The sequence below is a fragment of the Dermacentor variabilis genome, chromosome 1, assembly GCF_050947875.1.
Source record: "Dermacentor variabilis isolate Ectoservices chromosome 1, ASM5094787v1, whole genome shotgun sequence".
NCBI lineage: Eukaryota > Metazoa > Arthropoda > Arachnida > Ixodida > Ixodidae > Dermacentor > Dermacentor variabilis.
Window position 1 is genome coordinate 45,356,479 of NC_134568.1, and position 17,525 is coordinate 45,374,003.

At 45.6% G+C, this 17,525-nt stretch overlaps 1 long non-coding RNA gene across 1 annotated transcript; it reads right to left on the reverse strand.

Moving 5' to 3' along the window:
- Positions 1-10,767: 10,767 nt before the first annotated feature.
- LOC142571102 (uncharacterized) lies at positions 10,768-15,871 on the reverse strand. The gene is made up of 3 exons (XR_012825754.1): positions 15,810-15,871; positions 14,998-15,227; positions 10,768-11,168 (listed from the first exon to the last, which is right to left on the reverse strand). It is a non-coding gene; the product is annotated as an uncharacterized LOC142571102 (long non-coding RNA).
- Positions 15,872-17,525: the final 1,654 nt, after the last annotated feature.

Sequence of the window (17,525 nt, forward strand, 5' to 3'; positions counted from 1 at the left end):
CCTGATGAATTTCTCGCTGGCAAGCGAGTGCCTTAAGACGCTTTGTGCGTTTCGATTTGGCCACCTCGACAAACTGAACTATTGCAATCAGTAGCAATTGCGCATGTTTACAGATACTTCTGCACTTCGAAGACTATAGATTGCTCTGAAATTTACGACAATGAAGGCAGACAAAGCGTGTAATAAACAAAGCCATTTGAAGGCAGAAGGCCGAAGTTTAGGCAAATCCACGGGCTTCCCATAATTGCCATGCTGGTTCAACCGCTCTCATTTCAGCTCCCTTAGACATTAGCGCCAGAGTTCCCTCTATTAATTAGTATATGAAGCTGTATGGTTCATTAGGTGGACACCTGCAGAAAACTACGCACCACCCGCCCCCCCCCCTCCCCGCCCGTTCCTGGTGTCGATTATATGATACCGCTGTCATGTGGGAAAGCCCATATAGGGCAAACCGGGAGGTGAGCTAAAGAACGAGCACGGGAGCTAGAAATTGTCAACCATTAATAGAGGCAATGCGCATTTGCCCGCGCATTGACTGGCCTGCAAGGGTGAAGTACGGCTGCGTGAGCTCTGCTCTGGCTTCTGCTCTGGGCAGAAGAAGGGATACTACTGCTCGTGAAGCTTGGAAGCTTATCACATTAAAGGAAGAAGCAAGGATTGCGTCAACAACACGTCGATCTGCTTATTTGATAGCGAGACACGCCTTTTTTAATTGTCCTTTTTTTGTAAAAAAGAAGGTGTACGCATGCGCTATACTGTGTATATATATATATATTATCCTTTTCCGGAGCGACCCAATAAACCATTTGTGAGTTAGCGCCCGTGGTGTCCTGTCCTCTTCTTTTACAGCGAACCTGTTATGCGGACCCTGTGCCGTCGTTGTCGACTTCGCATAAAAGGGGCCACGTGACCTAGCGGCAGAGGAAAAGAAGAGCTCAAGAGAGAAAAGGGGTGGGAGTGACTCCTTTGCCCATGTGAGAATGCTATCTTACACGCGAATGTGTAGTGGTCGGTAGTCGGACCATCTTCCGTACTTACGAGCAAGGATCCTTGTGTCAAGTAGTTTTTGATCCATTGATATACTCGCCCTCCTAGTTCAATTGTCAGAAGTGCGTCTAGAATGGTTTGATGGGAAACGTTGTCGTAAGCGCCTTTCACGCCAAGAAAGAGTGCTACTGATAATCGCTTCCGCGAATTTTTGTTGTTCACGAGGTCGCGGGATCGAATCCCGGCCACGGCGGCCGCATTTCGATGGGGGCGAAATGCGAAAACACCCGTGTGCTTAGATTTAGGTGCACGTTAAAGAACCCCAGGTGGTAAAAATTTCCGGAGTCCTCCACTACGGCGTGCCTCATAATCAGAAAGTGGTTTTGGCACGTAAAACCCCAAATATTATTAATTTTGTTGTTCTGCAGATGATACTAGATCGATGACACTGTCAATCGATGAACGACCGCGTTGAAATCCCGCCAGAGAGTCAGGGTAAATTTTGTGGTGTTCAAGGTACCATTCGAGACGCATGAGGATCATACGTTCCATGAGCTTCCCGACGCAGCTGGCAAGAGCTATAGGCCGATACTATGCCAGTTCGAGTGGTGACTTTCCTGCTTTTAGAAGCGGTACCAGGCGGCTGCGTTTCCATTCCTGTGGGACGACACCATCTTGCCATCAACTATTAAAAAGGCTGAAAAGTTCTCTTCGAGCTTCTCGATTTAGGTGGCGCAAAGCAGTATATGTTATGCCATCGGGCCCTGGTGAAGACGAACACCTGCAGAGCGCCATAGCAGCTTCTAACGCTTCCATAGAGAATGGAGCCGCCATACTTGCATCTCGAGGGCTGGTGACGTTGCCTAAAGTCATGTCAGGGACCAAAACTGTGCCGCCGGTGACTTTCGCACAAAATTCCTCTGCGACGTCTATCTCACGGCGGTTTTGATAGAGGCGTTCCCCAAGGCGGTGTTCTGAGTCCAATTCTTTTCAACCTCGCGCTTCTTCAGCTGCCCGAATCCCTACCGGAAACAGTGAGTGTCTTAATCTACGCCGACGACATCTGCATCTAGACATCAGTGGTCACTCTCCTGCAGGTTCGCGCACGGCTACAGAAAGCAGCAACACAGGCATCTGACTACCTTCCCACACAAGGCCTTACCATCTCAACAGAAAAATGTGCCTTAGTCGCTTTTACGCGAAAAGCGATGACTCGTTATCCAGTATGCATCAATGGTCAGCCTATCTCCTACAGGAGAAATCACCGGTTTTTGGGCGTCATTGTAGACCGGGACCTCACTTGGAGCCCTCAGGTTGCCCACTTAAAGAAGAAGCTCACATCTATTGTTCACGTCTTCAAGTTCATCGCCGGCTAGACATGGGGATCGTCAGTGGCCTCCATGCTACAGTCATATCGAGCACTTTTCATCGGATTCCTACTCTATAGCTCTCCCGTGCTTGCTAAAACATGCAAGTCAAATCTTCGAGAACTTCAGAGCATGCAGGCGCAGGCACTACATGTTTGCCTAGGCCTTCCGCGGAGCGCCTCAACAGCAGGAACCATTATAATGGCTCAAGACCATCCGATCACGACTTACATTAGCACCGAAACGCTTAGAGCCCATATTCGTCATGTTTCACGGATGCAGTCAAGCTCTCTTGCGTGCCTGCCAGAACGACGACCACAGGCGTCCTTCTCCAACAACGTCAGCATCCATCGTGCCTCCTTACCATCGGGCTTCACACCCTCAGCACGTTCAACCTCAGCTTTGTGGTGTTTAAAACAACCTCAAGTGCGTCTTACGGTTCCAGGAATAAGAACGAAAACCGACCTGCCTACCTTGGCCTTGAAGCAAGCAGCTCTGGATTGTTTGCACACTTTCTACTTTGATCTAGTCCACATATATACGGATGGTTCTTCCACTCAGACCAGCTCCACCAGCGCAGTGGTTATACTATCACTATCACTAAGCATCCAAGCTTTCTCACTTGACAACATCGACCGGTTCTGAGCCTGTTGCCCTCCGAGGTGCGGCTGATTATATTAATAACCAACCGGCTAATCGGTGGGCAATATTCTGCGATTCAAAGGCGGCCTTACAATGTCTTCTGTCATCTCTTCGTCGCGGGTCATGTGAACAACTCGTGTCGGAGATACGAGAAACGCACCATCACATGATCACGAAAGGACACGACGTCGTGTTTCAGTAGCTGCCTGGTCATTGCGGTATCTCCGGCAACGACCTCGCTGACGAAGCTGCTTGGAAAGCACACGAAGGAGCAACCCTTGTTTCTATACCTTTATCACGGACCGACGCAGCCCAACACGTAGGCAAGCTAGCGCACTCTTTGACATTGGAGGAGTGGCAGACACCTGAATTGACTCAACATCGATTGCATTCCCTCGATCCCTCTATGCAACTGCGGCTGTTACCAGGTCTTCCACGCAATGAGGAAACAGTGCTGTGCCGCTTACGTTTGGGCGTCGCATTCACCAATGCATATGCATTTTTGATTGGAATGACTGATAGCGCCAAGTGCAATGTCTGCGATGTCGAGGAAACCATAGAACACCTACTGTGCTACCGCCCATCTTTTGAAGATGAAAGGCAAGACCTCTGCACAGCTCTCAATCAGCTAGATGGAAAGCCGTTCACCTTGAACAAGATCTTGGGACCATGGCCTCGCATATCGCAGCTACAAAAGGCCACGAAAGCGCTGCTGCGATATTTGAATGGTACCGGATTGAGTCAGCGTCTGTGATCCGGAGGGAGTGACCGACTGATATCCCCAGTGGACTTTCTCTTCTTTTAATCTTATCGCCTCCCTTTCCCTTTCCCAGTGTAGGGTAGCCAACCGGGCTCAGTCCTGGTTAACCTCCCTACCTATCATTTATCATTTTCTCTCTCTCTCTCTCTATACGCGAATGTGATACGTTGTCACACGGTGCATTTTCGACGATCGAGCTAGATCGGCATCGAATTTATCGACCATTGATTTCACCCTGCCGCGAAAGAAACAAATGGTGTAATCTTGCTGGCGATTTGCGTCCAACGAACACTGCTCAACAATTGAAGCTCGATACTAGGAGCACGTGGCTGACGGCGCTTCTTGCGCCAGCAAGAAGGGCGGGCAGGCACATCAATCGTTAAACCGATCCAACCAGTCGTCAAAGCCATTGCAGCGCCCGCATCTGCAGCGGTGAATGTTGCGCCCAGTATACGGAGCTTTGTATTAGTGGTTCCGCACATTCCATCCCAGCTACAACTACGGGAAGACTCCGAGTAGTGCGTACTCCTGATGGAGAAGCTACCTACCGCGAGCGTCAGCGAGAGTGGGCTCGTGAACGTGCTCGTCGTTGTAGGGCCGACCCTGAGCTGCGTGCCACAGATGTCGAGTTTAAACGGCAGCGCAAAAAAAAAGAATACTGGGAGAAACGCAAAAATGAAAAGCACTCCTAAAGCATGCTCGCCAAGTGAAGCCCGCAAAAGCGAAAATAAGGTGAAAGAATGGTGAAACAAAAGATTTACAATGTAGACTGCTTGCGAAGTTTGACTTTCATGGTGTAACACTCGGTGTAACTAACAGAGATTCGCTGTTCGACCATCTTCACTGACTGGAAGGGGTGATGATTTTTTCTGTGTTTATTCGCGCTAGAATGACCTCAATACATATTAAACAACTCGCCGAAGAATAAGTTGTAACATCGTGTTATCTGTGTGTCCGGATACCGAGAGTAATTCTGCGCTACGCCAGCCTATCTGCAGGAAATTAGAATCACAGAAAAGCAGGATTCGAGCGTTTGGACGGGCTGTTACTAGTTCGCTTATGGCGCTGTTAAGTTGACAACAAAAATCAGAAGTGGTGATGAGGGGGGTCGTCACAGACACCATGGGCATGATCGGCGATCTTTGTTCGAAACGCGTTCTGTTCAGTTGCTGCAACGTCTCAAAGTAGGCAGTATGGAAAATTTGTGAGAACAGGTGGTAGAGAGCAGCCACTCGGCAAGCGGTGAACTCACCGAAAGGTTACGTGCCTCGTTTGTCGTCTGCTTGCAGACAATATACTAGAAAACGAAATGCTTCTCGCCTTCCAATGTATTTTTTATAGGGTTTTACGTGTCAAAATCACTTTCTGATTATGAGGCACGCCATAGTGGAGGTCTCCGGAAATTTCGACCACCTGGGCTTCTTTTACGTGGACCTAAATCTAAGTACACGGGTGTTTTCGCATTTCGCCCCCATCGAAATGCGGCCGCCGTGGCCGGGATTCGATCCCGTGACCTCGTGCTCAGCAGCCCAACACCATAGCCACTGAGCAACAACGGCGGGTTCCTTCCAATGTATAAAATCTTTATATAAAAAAATGTACTTTTTCTTCTCAAGCCTAAATACCTTTTCAAATAGTAATACGTATGAGTACTACAATTTATAACTATTAGTTGATTGGCGTGGTCGCTAGGTGACGTCGCGCACAGCGACAAAAAAGAAATAAGAAATTACGGGAACAGCGGCGGGCGCTTTTCAAGAGGCAACAACGGCATGCCATCAACACGCTGGCACCCGATGATGGGGTCGAGTTCGCCGCAAAACCAACGCACGGTTCTTTTCTAGATACGAAAGCGACAACGGATTTCGCTTTCTTCCATCTCGATCTCCTATCGCGCGCCATGTAGCACTTATTTTTTTTTCTTTAGAGGCACGGATAATCACCCATAATATTTCAAGATCTGACGTAATGTTAATTAGCGAGCATAGTTCACAACTTCTTGTGAACTGCGACTAGTACACCACCACCACGGATTCCTGCGTGGTCGTTATGAGAGAGACAGAAACCCGGCAAGTCTGTCAAAAGTTCACTATCAGTAACGTCACTGCCAAGCCACGTTTCAGTTGGTAAAGGTATGTCGCTACCGGTTGATAAGACCATGTTGAGCACCAATTCGCGCTTTGACAGGAAACTGTGCATGTTCGTGTATATTATACAAAGCGAAGCGCTATTTGGAGCAAGTCTGTGTTTTATTTTTCTGTTTGTATTTATGTAACTGCTACGCTATTTTGAGGCGGCACTATTTGAGGCGGCTCTTTGAACCAATGAACAAGGTCTTAAAGTGGAGAGAAAACGTAACGCCGTTACCTTTCGCGAATACAACGAGATACTAATACTACTAATAAATAGATTCTTTATCTGTGTATTTACAGGGTACAAATGGGGGCCTGCCCAAGCCAACAGATGGCGTGTGGGGCAGTGCCTCGTCAGAGCATACGCCACTGTTGCTTTACATCGCGAAAGTAACTGAACTAAGCAGGAAGAAAAGGGAAAAAAGTCAAGCATGCAAATCAAAGATAACAGACTTCACGTCTTTCCCACTGCCTAAAGAGAACACACTAATTTGGAGCTCATTCGGAACACTTGGAACATAGAGAGCATGAACACGTTCCCCATATCCAGTCCACACTCTGGGAAAGATGAAATGATCTCGTGAACGCAAGGTTCGAGCAGGGATATATGGGAGGAAAATTTAATTATTCCACAGATACGTCAGAGTACCACTTTCTTTAAATAACAACCTGAACGGAGGCATACGTGTAGAATTCTACAGAGTAGAATAGTTGGGAATTGGAACACCCCACATCATGGCAAGAATTAGATTTTAGCGAGCAATGAACCTCATTGCGCCAAAAGCGCTGAACAAAAGTAAAAAGAACAAATTCCATAGCGCAGCACACTGTATCCCAATGCTTGGGCTATCATTTTCCTTAGATAAATTGGCCATAATGCTTTGATAGAGTATAGCAGCCACACTATTTTGCGCAGCTGTTCCCAAACGTTAGCCAAATGGTGGTCCCAAGAGATGCTGGAATCAAAACGAGCACCCAGATATTTGAGAATTGAAAGGTATAGAGTAGGAGAGCAGTTACAATTATTACACTGAGGAGAATTACGAAACAAGAGAATAAGGACAGGAATACGTTTCAGGGGATTGTAGAAACATACGAGTTTAGTTTCCTTTTTATTGATAGAAATTAAGTTATTACAGTACCAACTCATGACATTTACAGCGTCAATTTGTAGTTTGGTTACGGCTGATCATAATTGGAATGACGATACCTAGAAGCGTGTCGTCAGCCCGCTGAAAAACTCGGCAATGAAGAATATATTGAGTGAGATTGTTAACATATAAGTTAAAAGGGCTGCTAAAATCAATCCCTGAGGCACTCCACTGCACAACTGTGTGGGCCTACTTTTAATAATACAATTACTACGCGTACAACGTGACACGGACCATGCGAATTTTTCGCAAGGAAAAATAAAGGCCCTCGGAAGCCATAGGTATGAATTTTACAAAGTAGAACATCATAGTTCACGCAATCAAAAGCTTTCGATACATCTAAAAATAATGCGCAATAGAATTCGCTGTTTTCAAGCGCATTATTCAGGAAGTCAGTTAGTTAGCCTAACGCTAACATAGTGCCGCACCTGGAGGTAAATCCATATTGGTGGGGGTGATAGGAGATACTGTGCATCAACGAAGCTTTGCATTACATGAAAAATATGATTTTCAAGTATCAGAGCAATGCATAAAAGTATGGAAATAGGACTATAGTTGGCGACGGAATTAACCTGTCCGCTTTTGAAAAGGGGAACTACAAGAACTTCCTTGACGCCAGGTAGCATGATTTGTGCTGCTATGATGTCGGTCACGATTTCTAGCAGAACAGTCTTCGAGGCCTCAATGTTTCTGCGAAAAACGTCCGCAGATACGCCATCTAACCCCACTGACTTGCACTGTGTTAAGTTGAATAGGATAGAATGAATATCGTCTTCAGTGCACTCCGGCAGAAAGGCAGATTCCGCCGCCGATTGCGGCACAAGGCGACTGGTCGCATTAGGAGATAAGTTTGCTGCAGCAAAGGAGAAAAATTATTAAATAAGTCCCCTTGAAGAATAGACGGAGGCCCAAAATTTTTAGCAATGGTTTCATACACACCTTTACGGGGAGAACCCCTTATTTCGTTAACAACTGACCAAGCCTTACGTGAATTATCCCTAGCTTCAGGAAATTTATTTAGGAAGTGTTTTCGTCTTCCACCTCTGAGCACGGCAGTAACTTTATTGCGAGTCATAAGCTGCACGAAGAAGCTTATCTTTAGGGGAGGAACGGTAACACGCCCAAACCGATTCTTTTTCTGCTATGACGGATAAACCATTTTCATTTATCAATGGGCAACCCGGTTTTCGTTGTCTTATGACGACCACCCTTTTACATGTGTGTACTGTCGGTGCGTACACATTAGTAAAGAGTCATACAGTTTACTCGCGGGAACTTCCGCAAGGAAAGATCGCCAGTCGTAATGCTGTAGCGACAAGTCAAGCTTTCTGTTATCCACCACCTCTATTTCTGATATTGGTTTCTGGACGGTAATATGCTGTGAAGATAAAAAAGTACATCCCGCAAAGTGGTCTGACAGCTTTTGCTCAATAATAAACGGACAGACCTGGTCGTCCTTGTTACGCACATTCCCGTGATCTAGAAATGAAGACGCGAATGATGCGCCCAAAACTTCGACACCTGTTGGAAGGTTGATAACGGAAGGTTGATTCCAAAGTCAACAAGCCTATTCAAGTATTCAGCTACGACGTGCTGTTCTTTCTTCAGCACGCCAATGTTAGCGTCACCTATCATGCATATACTTGACCAGAGAGAAAAGTAAGTAGACGTAACTCATCCACAAACATTCTGACGCTTTGGTTTGGAGGCATATATATAGCAATCAAAGTGAATGGTAAGATAATATGTGTGAATACGAAGAGCTACCGATTCATCAGTTGTAAAGGTTATGCTCAGAGGACTCGAAATACAGCAATCCTTTATATATACAGCAACTCCACTACCCCCCCCCCCCCCCCACCACGGCCATCTTTTCGCGTAAAGAAAAATGATTGTGGCAACCTTGGAGGGAAAACAGACTAATATGATCTTGCCCAATACTGATTTCAGTTAAGAAAACATCAACTTTGTCACGCACAGCCCTTACTTGGAAACAAAATTCATTCCAATGCTTACGAATACTGAGCACGTTTACATAAAAAAACAGTGAAACTACTCCCGCCAACTTTTGAAAAGATATTTGACAGAGAAAGAAGATCACGGAATTGTTCGCACACAGCCATGAAACAAAGACAAAACTACAATAGACAAAGCAGAAAAACAAAAAGAAAAAGAAGCTGTCAAGCTAGCTCAGTCAAGTCAGAAGGACCCATTATACGCACACTAGGGTCACCCTCCCTCTTCCGAGCCTAAATCTTGCCATGTTTCACCAACACGAACTTGAAATTCACTTCCTTAGCCTTAGACTTCATCACCCAGAACAATTCTATGTCGTATTTTGTTAAGTTTTTGGGAAAGAAAATCAAGGGCTCATTTTCCTGCGCCAAAGCATGAATAATTTCCGCTTTTTCAGCTAGCTGTCCCGTATGTCTGCCGAAAGAAAGCGCACCAGAATTGCCGCTGGTTTCTTGCTCTGCCCAAGCAAACGGTGTAAGGCTACGACGAGACCTGGAAGGAATGAGTCAATAGAGACTTTTAGCTTGTACGCTATTCCGGTAAACGGGAGCGGTTTGGGAGGATTACCGGATGGTCGGGGCGTAAACGTGAGCGGTGAAGCCGCCTGGTGTTGTAGAGCTCAACCAGACAAACGCATAGCTAAAACTGCAGTAACTCACCATATCCTGCTTCGCCACTCGTGCAAATTTTTGGCAGCGCCGTAATTGTGAACACGATTACGCCACTGTCGAAAATTTACGCCAGCAGCTAAGCAGAATATAGTAATTAGCTCTGTGTATGTGTGGTTGAACTTTGCGCCACCAGCTGGCGCCACCAATCTGGCCGCTCACGTTGACGCCCCCGCTAAACCGGAAAACCGCCCGCGCTTGCCCGAATACCGGACACGCTAAAAGTCTCTAATGCCAAGCTTAGGGGCCAGTCCGGAGACAGCAGCAGTCAAGTACTCGCTGGGAGTTTGGGATAATCTATGAATTTCGAGGTTTGAGGACCTACTATACTGCTCAGAGGCGTTTATTTCACTTCGAAGGCTTTGAATCATAGCTGCTTGTGAAGCGACGTGAAACTTAAGTATCGCCACTCTCGACGACAATGCAGATACGTTTTTGTCACGAGTCTTGCAGCAAGTCGATTCTTGCAGCAAGCAATCATCTTTATTTGACAGGCATTTAACCCAGTCGTGTATTTCTTCCATTTTTGTATTATGAATAATAATAATATTTGGGGTTTTACGTGCCAAAACTTCTTTCTGATTATGAGGCACGCCGTAGTGGAGGACTCCGGAAATTTTGACCACCTGGGGTTCTTTAACGTGCACCTAAATCTAAGCACACGGGTGTTTTCGCATTTCGCCCCCATCGAAATGCGGCCGCCGTGGCCGGGTTTCGATCCCGATTGTATTATGAAGTCTGCCATCACAGACTTCAGTCGTAGCAACTCGTCTATCTTAGAGGGAATCAAGGAAAGAGACTCGACTTTCTCGCGAATGGAACCCAGCAACGATAGCTTTTCAGCAATGGCTGTTAACTGACTAGAACTACCTTGGGGCGCATCCACTGATCTGCATGTATTGCGTCGCCAGTTTTCTCTCCTTTACGCGACCATGGATGAAAAAGTGCCTTCAGCCACACCCGAGCAGTTATGACCGAGGTGATAAAACGATGCACAGCTAGAGCACTCCATATATCGGTCCTCATCAGCAAAATCATCTCCACACTGAATGCACTTCGTTTCCTTCATCACACAAAAATACAAAAATGCAAACACACAGTCGCACAATCAAAGGGCAGTTTTGCAGTCAGCGGCACAAGAGGGGCACAGAATTGCGGTGATAGCGAAACTAGCTCACCTGCAGTAACAAATGAATAGCTTAGTGCCGGCTTTGAACGTGCATCCAACTGCACTTATTGACACTGCTTGCTGCTTGAAAGGGACGCCATTTTAAAGGCAAGATGACGGTCTGGGTAGAGCAGGGCAACACCTTGCTCTGCGAACTGAAGTCACGAAGAACCGGAACAGTTCTCTGTATTTCCAGTAAAGCTGTCACGCCCACTCGTGCCGAAGGATATTCGTCGCCCGTAGCACCACTTGAAAATGTAGTGACGTATTGACGCACCTGCAGTAACAAAATGAATCGTTTAGTGCCGGATCTGGACATACTGCCAACTGTTCTCGGTCTGCCATTATTTGCAGCCATTTCTTCTTCTTCCTTTTTTATTGATACTATTAACCCTCGCTTGAGGGTTGTTAAAGGGAGGGAAAATAGTAGAAAACAAGCAAATGTGACATTTCATAGTATCATGTTGGGTGCCCACGACGCAAAATATCAATCGAGCATTCAAGTTTGCGCACATCTGTCAGATCTACAATAACAGCAGGTAAGGTATTCCACATTTCAATTAGATCCGGGAAAAAAGAGTAACGAAAAACATCAACACGCGTGTTATAAGGTTTGACCGCTGTGCTGTGGTTTATTCTCTCGCTAAGTTTTGCAGGGGACTGGGCGCATTTTTCCTTTTTTATCTTCAAAAGCCTTTGAAGTATCTGAAAAAAAAATCTTAAGTCTGGCTTTTTTCCTTCGGGTTTCCAGCAACTCAAGCCCACACGAACGCAGAATTGTTGTTACCGAGTCCGTCCTTCGGTACCTTGAAGCAATAAAACGAGCGGCCATTTTCTGAATTCTTTCTAGTTTGTCTATTAAAACTTTTTGGTGGGGGCTCCAGACAGCACAAGCGTATTCTAAAGATGGACGTATGAGAGTTCTGCAAGCAATTAATTTGGCATCCTTCGTTGCATGTTCCAGCTTTTTCTTCAGTGAATACAGTTTTTGTGAAGCTGTCGAGCACAGGTTATCGATATGTTTACGCCAGTCTAAATTATGTGAAATTGTGACCCCTACATACTTGAATTTATCTACATTTCTAAGTTTGTTACATGCAATGTTATAAAAGAATGGCGCCGGACTTTTTTTGTTAGTAACATGTGTAAAAGTCGATTTGTTGTAATTGATCTCCATGTCCCATTTTTCACACCAAAGGTGCAGAGAATGAAGGACCCGGTTAATTATGATTTGGTCCTCAGCGTGTGTTACCATAGAATAAATTAAACAATCGTCAGTAAAAAGCTTCAATTTTACAGGAAACTCGACAATCTCTGTAATGTCATTAATATAAACCAAGAACAGCAACGGGGCCAAAAAGGACCCCTGGGGGACGCCGAAAGCACTTCTAACGGAGGGGACAAGCACTCGTCCACACGCACAACCTGCCTGCGATTGTGTAGGTAGGCTTCAATCCATTTTAGAATCGTATCATTTATTCCTGCTTTATGCAACTTGAAAAGTAATTTATTGTGTGAAACTTTGTCGAAGGCTTTCGCAAAGTTGGCGCAGGTGATGCCAATTTGCTCTTGGGCGCACATAGCTGAATTAAAATCACGAATAGTTTCTATGAGCTGGATTACTGTAGACAGTCCCTCTCGGAAACCATGTTGGTGCTGATAAAGAAGTCGCTATTTTCAAGAAAAACGAGAATATGCTTACTTATGATATGCTCTAAAACTACAACAGACGCTACTCAGGGAAACTGGGCGATAATTATTTTATTACCGCTTTTAAAAGCAGGAGTTATGACTGCGCAACGCCACTCTCGTGGCGACAAGTGAGTTTGCAATGACTTCACAAAGATTATATTTAAGAAAAATGACACCCATCCGCGTATCGCGTTAGAAATTGGGTTGGTATTCCATCCGGCCCGCTAGCCTTCTTAGAATCTAGAAGTAGCAGTTGGTTAAACACGCCTGCTTGAGTGACAAGATTTTCCATTCCACATGAAAAGGAAGACGGCAGACAGGCGTCTGCGCAATTGCTGTTAGGCGCTGAGAAAACTGACTGGAAGAAATTATTAAAATGACTCGCAATATTTGCTTTTTGCGTTACTATTACATTGTTAACTTCGATCTTGGTTATTTGTTCTTTTTTGTCCTTCAGATAAAGCCAGAATTTTTGAGGTGATGTTTTGATAAAGATATTTAATATTTGGTTAAATAACCGCTCTTTTGATTCCTTCAGAGCCGTTTTGAATGCCCTTCGCGATTTCGACCCCTCAGCGGAGATACCTTGCCTTTTGCGTAAGCGCTTTATTTTGCGCTTAATATGAATGATATGTCAGTTAATCTAAGGGTTCCGTAGTTTTATATTTTTAATCGAGTTGGGATGAAACTGTCAACGCAATATCTTATGATTTTCTTGAGGCGCTGCCATAGTTCGTGAACCGACTCACAATCGCAGACAAGTTCAAACTGGTCAAATGACAATTCTAAGAAATCGAGAATAGATGTGTCGTCAGCCCGACTATAGTCCTTAACTTGCATAGGTATATACGGCTGAGAACGAGTGCTTGCGCTAGACACTATTCGTACAAGAACCATTTTATGATCGTATAGACCATCTTCCACAGACACTGTATAGTCACCTATTTTATTCGAAAGAAACTCCAAATCCAACAGTGACCGATATTTCGTGTTTGCTTTCATGATTTGCTTTAGATTGTGCGAGATCATTATTTGAAGCAGCTTTTCGCTACTAGAAATTTTTACGTGCCCAGGTAGTAAACTGTCCCAGTTAAAGTTAGGTAAATTGAAGCCCCCGGTCATTATTATTCCGGTGTTACGGTCCAAATTATTGCATAGGAAATCATTCAGCTTATCCAAAAACTCGGGCGCAGTGGCACGTGGCCTATATACTGTGCCAACAAGATATACAGTGTTCGCGTAAGTAATTTTGCACCACGCTGTCTCAGGGATAGTACATTCAATAATTACAACATCAATGTGCTGTTTAACAATAACCGCAACGCGTCCACCGCGACTGTCTCTATCCCATCTAAACATTCGGTAGTTTGATGGCACTATACAGTGACTAGGTACATTGCTGTTCAGCCATGTTTCGCTTACCACTAGCACATGAGGGGTCTCCGTCAGCAACATGTATTCTAACTCTGTTACCTTATTAACAATACTACGTGCATTTAGCGACAAGATTCGGAGCTATGAAAGGGTTGAAGTACACGGTAAATCGCTGGAACTGCCTGAAGGACCAGAATCATCATGCGTGTCATCTGCCCTTTGTGCGCGGTGCTTGTTCTTATCTCGGTGGCTTAGAAGTAGACGTGCGTTATTTTCGTGGTCATATACGTAAAGCTTATCGTTTAACTTGAGCTTGTCGTCGATTAAAAATACCTTCGCGTCCTTCGCCCTTTCGGTAGAAGCGCTCGCCCAGAACTTCCGTCGCACATCTACTGTTTCCTTTGCATAATGATTGCGGATACTAACTGATCTTCCTTTAAGTTTTTTTGCAGTTCTTCAGTATCTGATCCTTTTCTCTGGTATCATAAAACTTCATAATAACTGGTCTCGGTCGTTTACTGCTTTCTTTTTGCCAATGCCATGAATTCTTTCTACAGTTTTAACTTGAACCCCCAGTTTTTCATGAAACAGTTCATCAAGGACAGCTGCCCTCAAGTTCGCCTCTGAGTCACCGCTTTGCTCCGAGATTTCAAAAACCAACAAGTTGTTACACCGGCTGCGGTTTTCATACTCGATCCATTTTTCAGCCTGGTGCCGAACTGTAGCCTCAAGGTGTCCAATTTTCTTGTTCATTTCCCGTATCATGACAAGAAATTCAGTCAGTCGATCTGTTATTGCGTTTAACTGCACGACGCTCTCGCTTATTGAGCATAGCCGGCGATCAATCGCCGCCTGATTCTCTATAATTGTTTACAGCAGCTTGCCCGATTTAGGCCCGGGATTTTCTTCTATGTCTCCTGACACAGCAACACCATTGACCAACAGTCAACAACAATGCAACAAAATCTGCGAGGGCACGGCAGGATAACCAAAAATCTGGTGTCACTTCGGTAGGAACAATCAGTGCACTGATGACCAACCTGCACAAACAGCAGAAGCGGGTGAGCCATGCTGCCCGCCGGCCAGGTGCCGTGACCTCTGATCCGGTCGTAGCTGTGTCGCTCCGTTAGTACATCACACCTTGCAGTTCGTAGCTCACGAATGACAAGTTCATTGTCACGTGATCAGAGTGAAACACCAAAAACGGCATCATTCCAGTGCTAGTCGCCGTTATCGAGGCTGGCGTTTCATGCACGATCCACGGCAGTACCTGCACAAACAGCAGAAGCAGGTGAGCCATGCTGTCCGTAAGCCAGGTGCCGTGCCCTCTCGTACTGATACACCATCGTGCTGCCACGTGCTGCCAATGTTTCCAGGAATTCCGAATTGGCCTTGAAAAGTCTTCTCTAATGCTGTAATCGCTGCCCTTAAGACCCGCCGTGGTTGCGTAGGGGCTGTGGTGTTGGGCTGCCAAGCGCAAGGTCGAGGTAGCAGATCCCTGCCACAGCGGCCCCATTTCGATGGAGGCGAAATGCTAAAACATTCGTGTACTTAGATTTAGATGCACGGTCAAGCATCTCAAGTGATCAAAATTATTTGGAGGCATCAAACTAAGTCTCAGATTACGCTCAGCATACGTCAACTGGTCAGTTTTACACAAAATTTTTTTATGAACTTGCTCTACCACAATACACTTACCACCAAAGCCACGCACACACAAACGCATGGAGCTACGAAAAGGAGCGCTAACATCGCAATCAAAATTGTCGTAATATACCTTTCTACGTCTTCCTCCTTTCTTTTTCCCGCTTTTCTTCTTAGCAAATTTCGTTTGAATCAATGCAGTAGTTACCTTGTGTCCCTGTAGGAAAATTGTCAACGACTACACGGGCCGAGACTTCCTCTTGGGCGCACATTTGAATTACTTTTCGCTTCCGCCCCACGGTGGCCTTTTTAAATATGCATGGACAACGCTCCTGGCTTTCCGCCAGAGCCTCGCGCCAAAGCGCAAGGAAGTGACGTGCGCTTGTTAAATTTACTTCTTTTCTTTTTCGATCAGCTCGTGCATGTCAACGGGCACGTGTGGAGAACCAGGCAAATTATAAACAGCCTTTGGCAACATCCTTTGCATCTCGAAATAAAAGGTGCAGAGCTGTCGAGGTCGGAGCAGTCGAGGTCGATTCACAACATCTCCGAACGGGAAACATAGGCGCGAAGATAGTAGGCGTAGTTGCTGTGCAAGAGAAAGAAAGAAAATGATTAGGTCCCACGCACGCGAGAATGTTACGCGATAGGATGAATGGACGGACGGACGGACGGACGGATGGATGGATGGATGGATGTTATGAGCGTCCCCTTTAGAACGGGGTGGTGGGTTACGCCACCAAGCTCTTGCTATTATACTGCTTAATGTCCTACTTAGGTTTAAAAAAAGGAAGAAAGAAGAAAACCACGATGAACTCCCACAACCAAATTTTCTGACCCCGATCGGGAACTTTGCTTTTGTGCGTCTGTTTTTTTGTCGTTTCCCTACTTTTCTTCCACCAATCTTCCAATCGCCTCTTGCTTTACTCTATTGCGGACATGTTTACTTTTCCCCTGATCTCGCTGTACCAAAGGGCTTCAAGGAGGCCAGTGGTGCCTAAATCGACCGCTGGGCAGATGTCTTCACATTCTAATAAAACACGCTTCATCGTTTCCCTAGCTTTACCGAAGCCCAAGCACATCTTTCTTCTTCCTTCTTCCTTCTCGCTTTATAGATGCGTGTTCTAAGGCATCCTTATCTCGCTTCAGGAAGTAATGAGCTTGCCTTTGAGTTATCATAAGTTGTTTTTTTCCTGATCTGGTGGGCAGCTTTCTTTTGCATTGCCGCCCCCCGTAGCATTCGCGATGGGGGCACCCTCCCTTTACGCTGCATTCCACTTTGGAAACTTGTCCTGAATAAAGTGTTCTCTTGATTAGTTGTCGGCCCCGGAAGTCGAAGCAAGTTGTTTAACCTGCTTCTTAACATTCAATTTATTTTGCCCAGTCGCAACGCATACGTGCAACACATGTATCTTTCGCTACAGGCATACCTCCGGCAACGCTTCACTGCTACAGGAATTAACTCGTGCTGGTATGCCGCTGTCGTCATGCCGTAGTGGTGCCGTTGTCATCCATCACCTACGTGTCATTGTCGACAGGTCAAAGAATTCTGCAACCGGTGTCTTAGCCTACGCAGATTGTATCGCTAGAGCTCCGTTAGCGTAATCACATCCTTCAAAGGGGTCCTCGGCTATGGAAACGTGACATGCAATACTCGCCTTGTACTATGTATATAATACATCAAAATGCAGTTAAACGTCACAATTGACACTTGTCATTCAATGGTGCTAATAGTGGGCTATTAAATAATGCCGCCTGCTGCACTGGATATGTTGTTAAATTTTCGTGTATGGCATTTTGAGAAGCACGAAAGTGAGAATTTGATTGGAGACCGCGGTGGCAGAATTTCGGCAGGCTAAATACCGAACAGTATGAGTGCTTAACGTTCGGTGTGAGATTTGTAGGGCCCTTAGGCCCTCTCTGT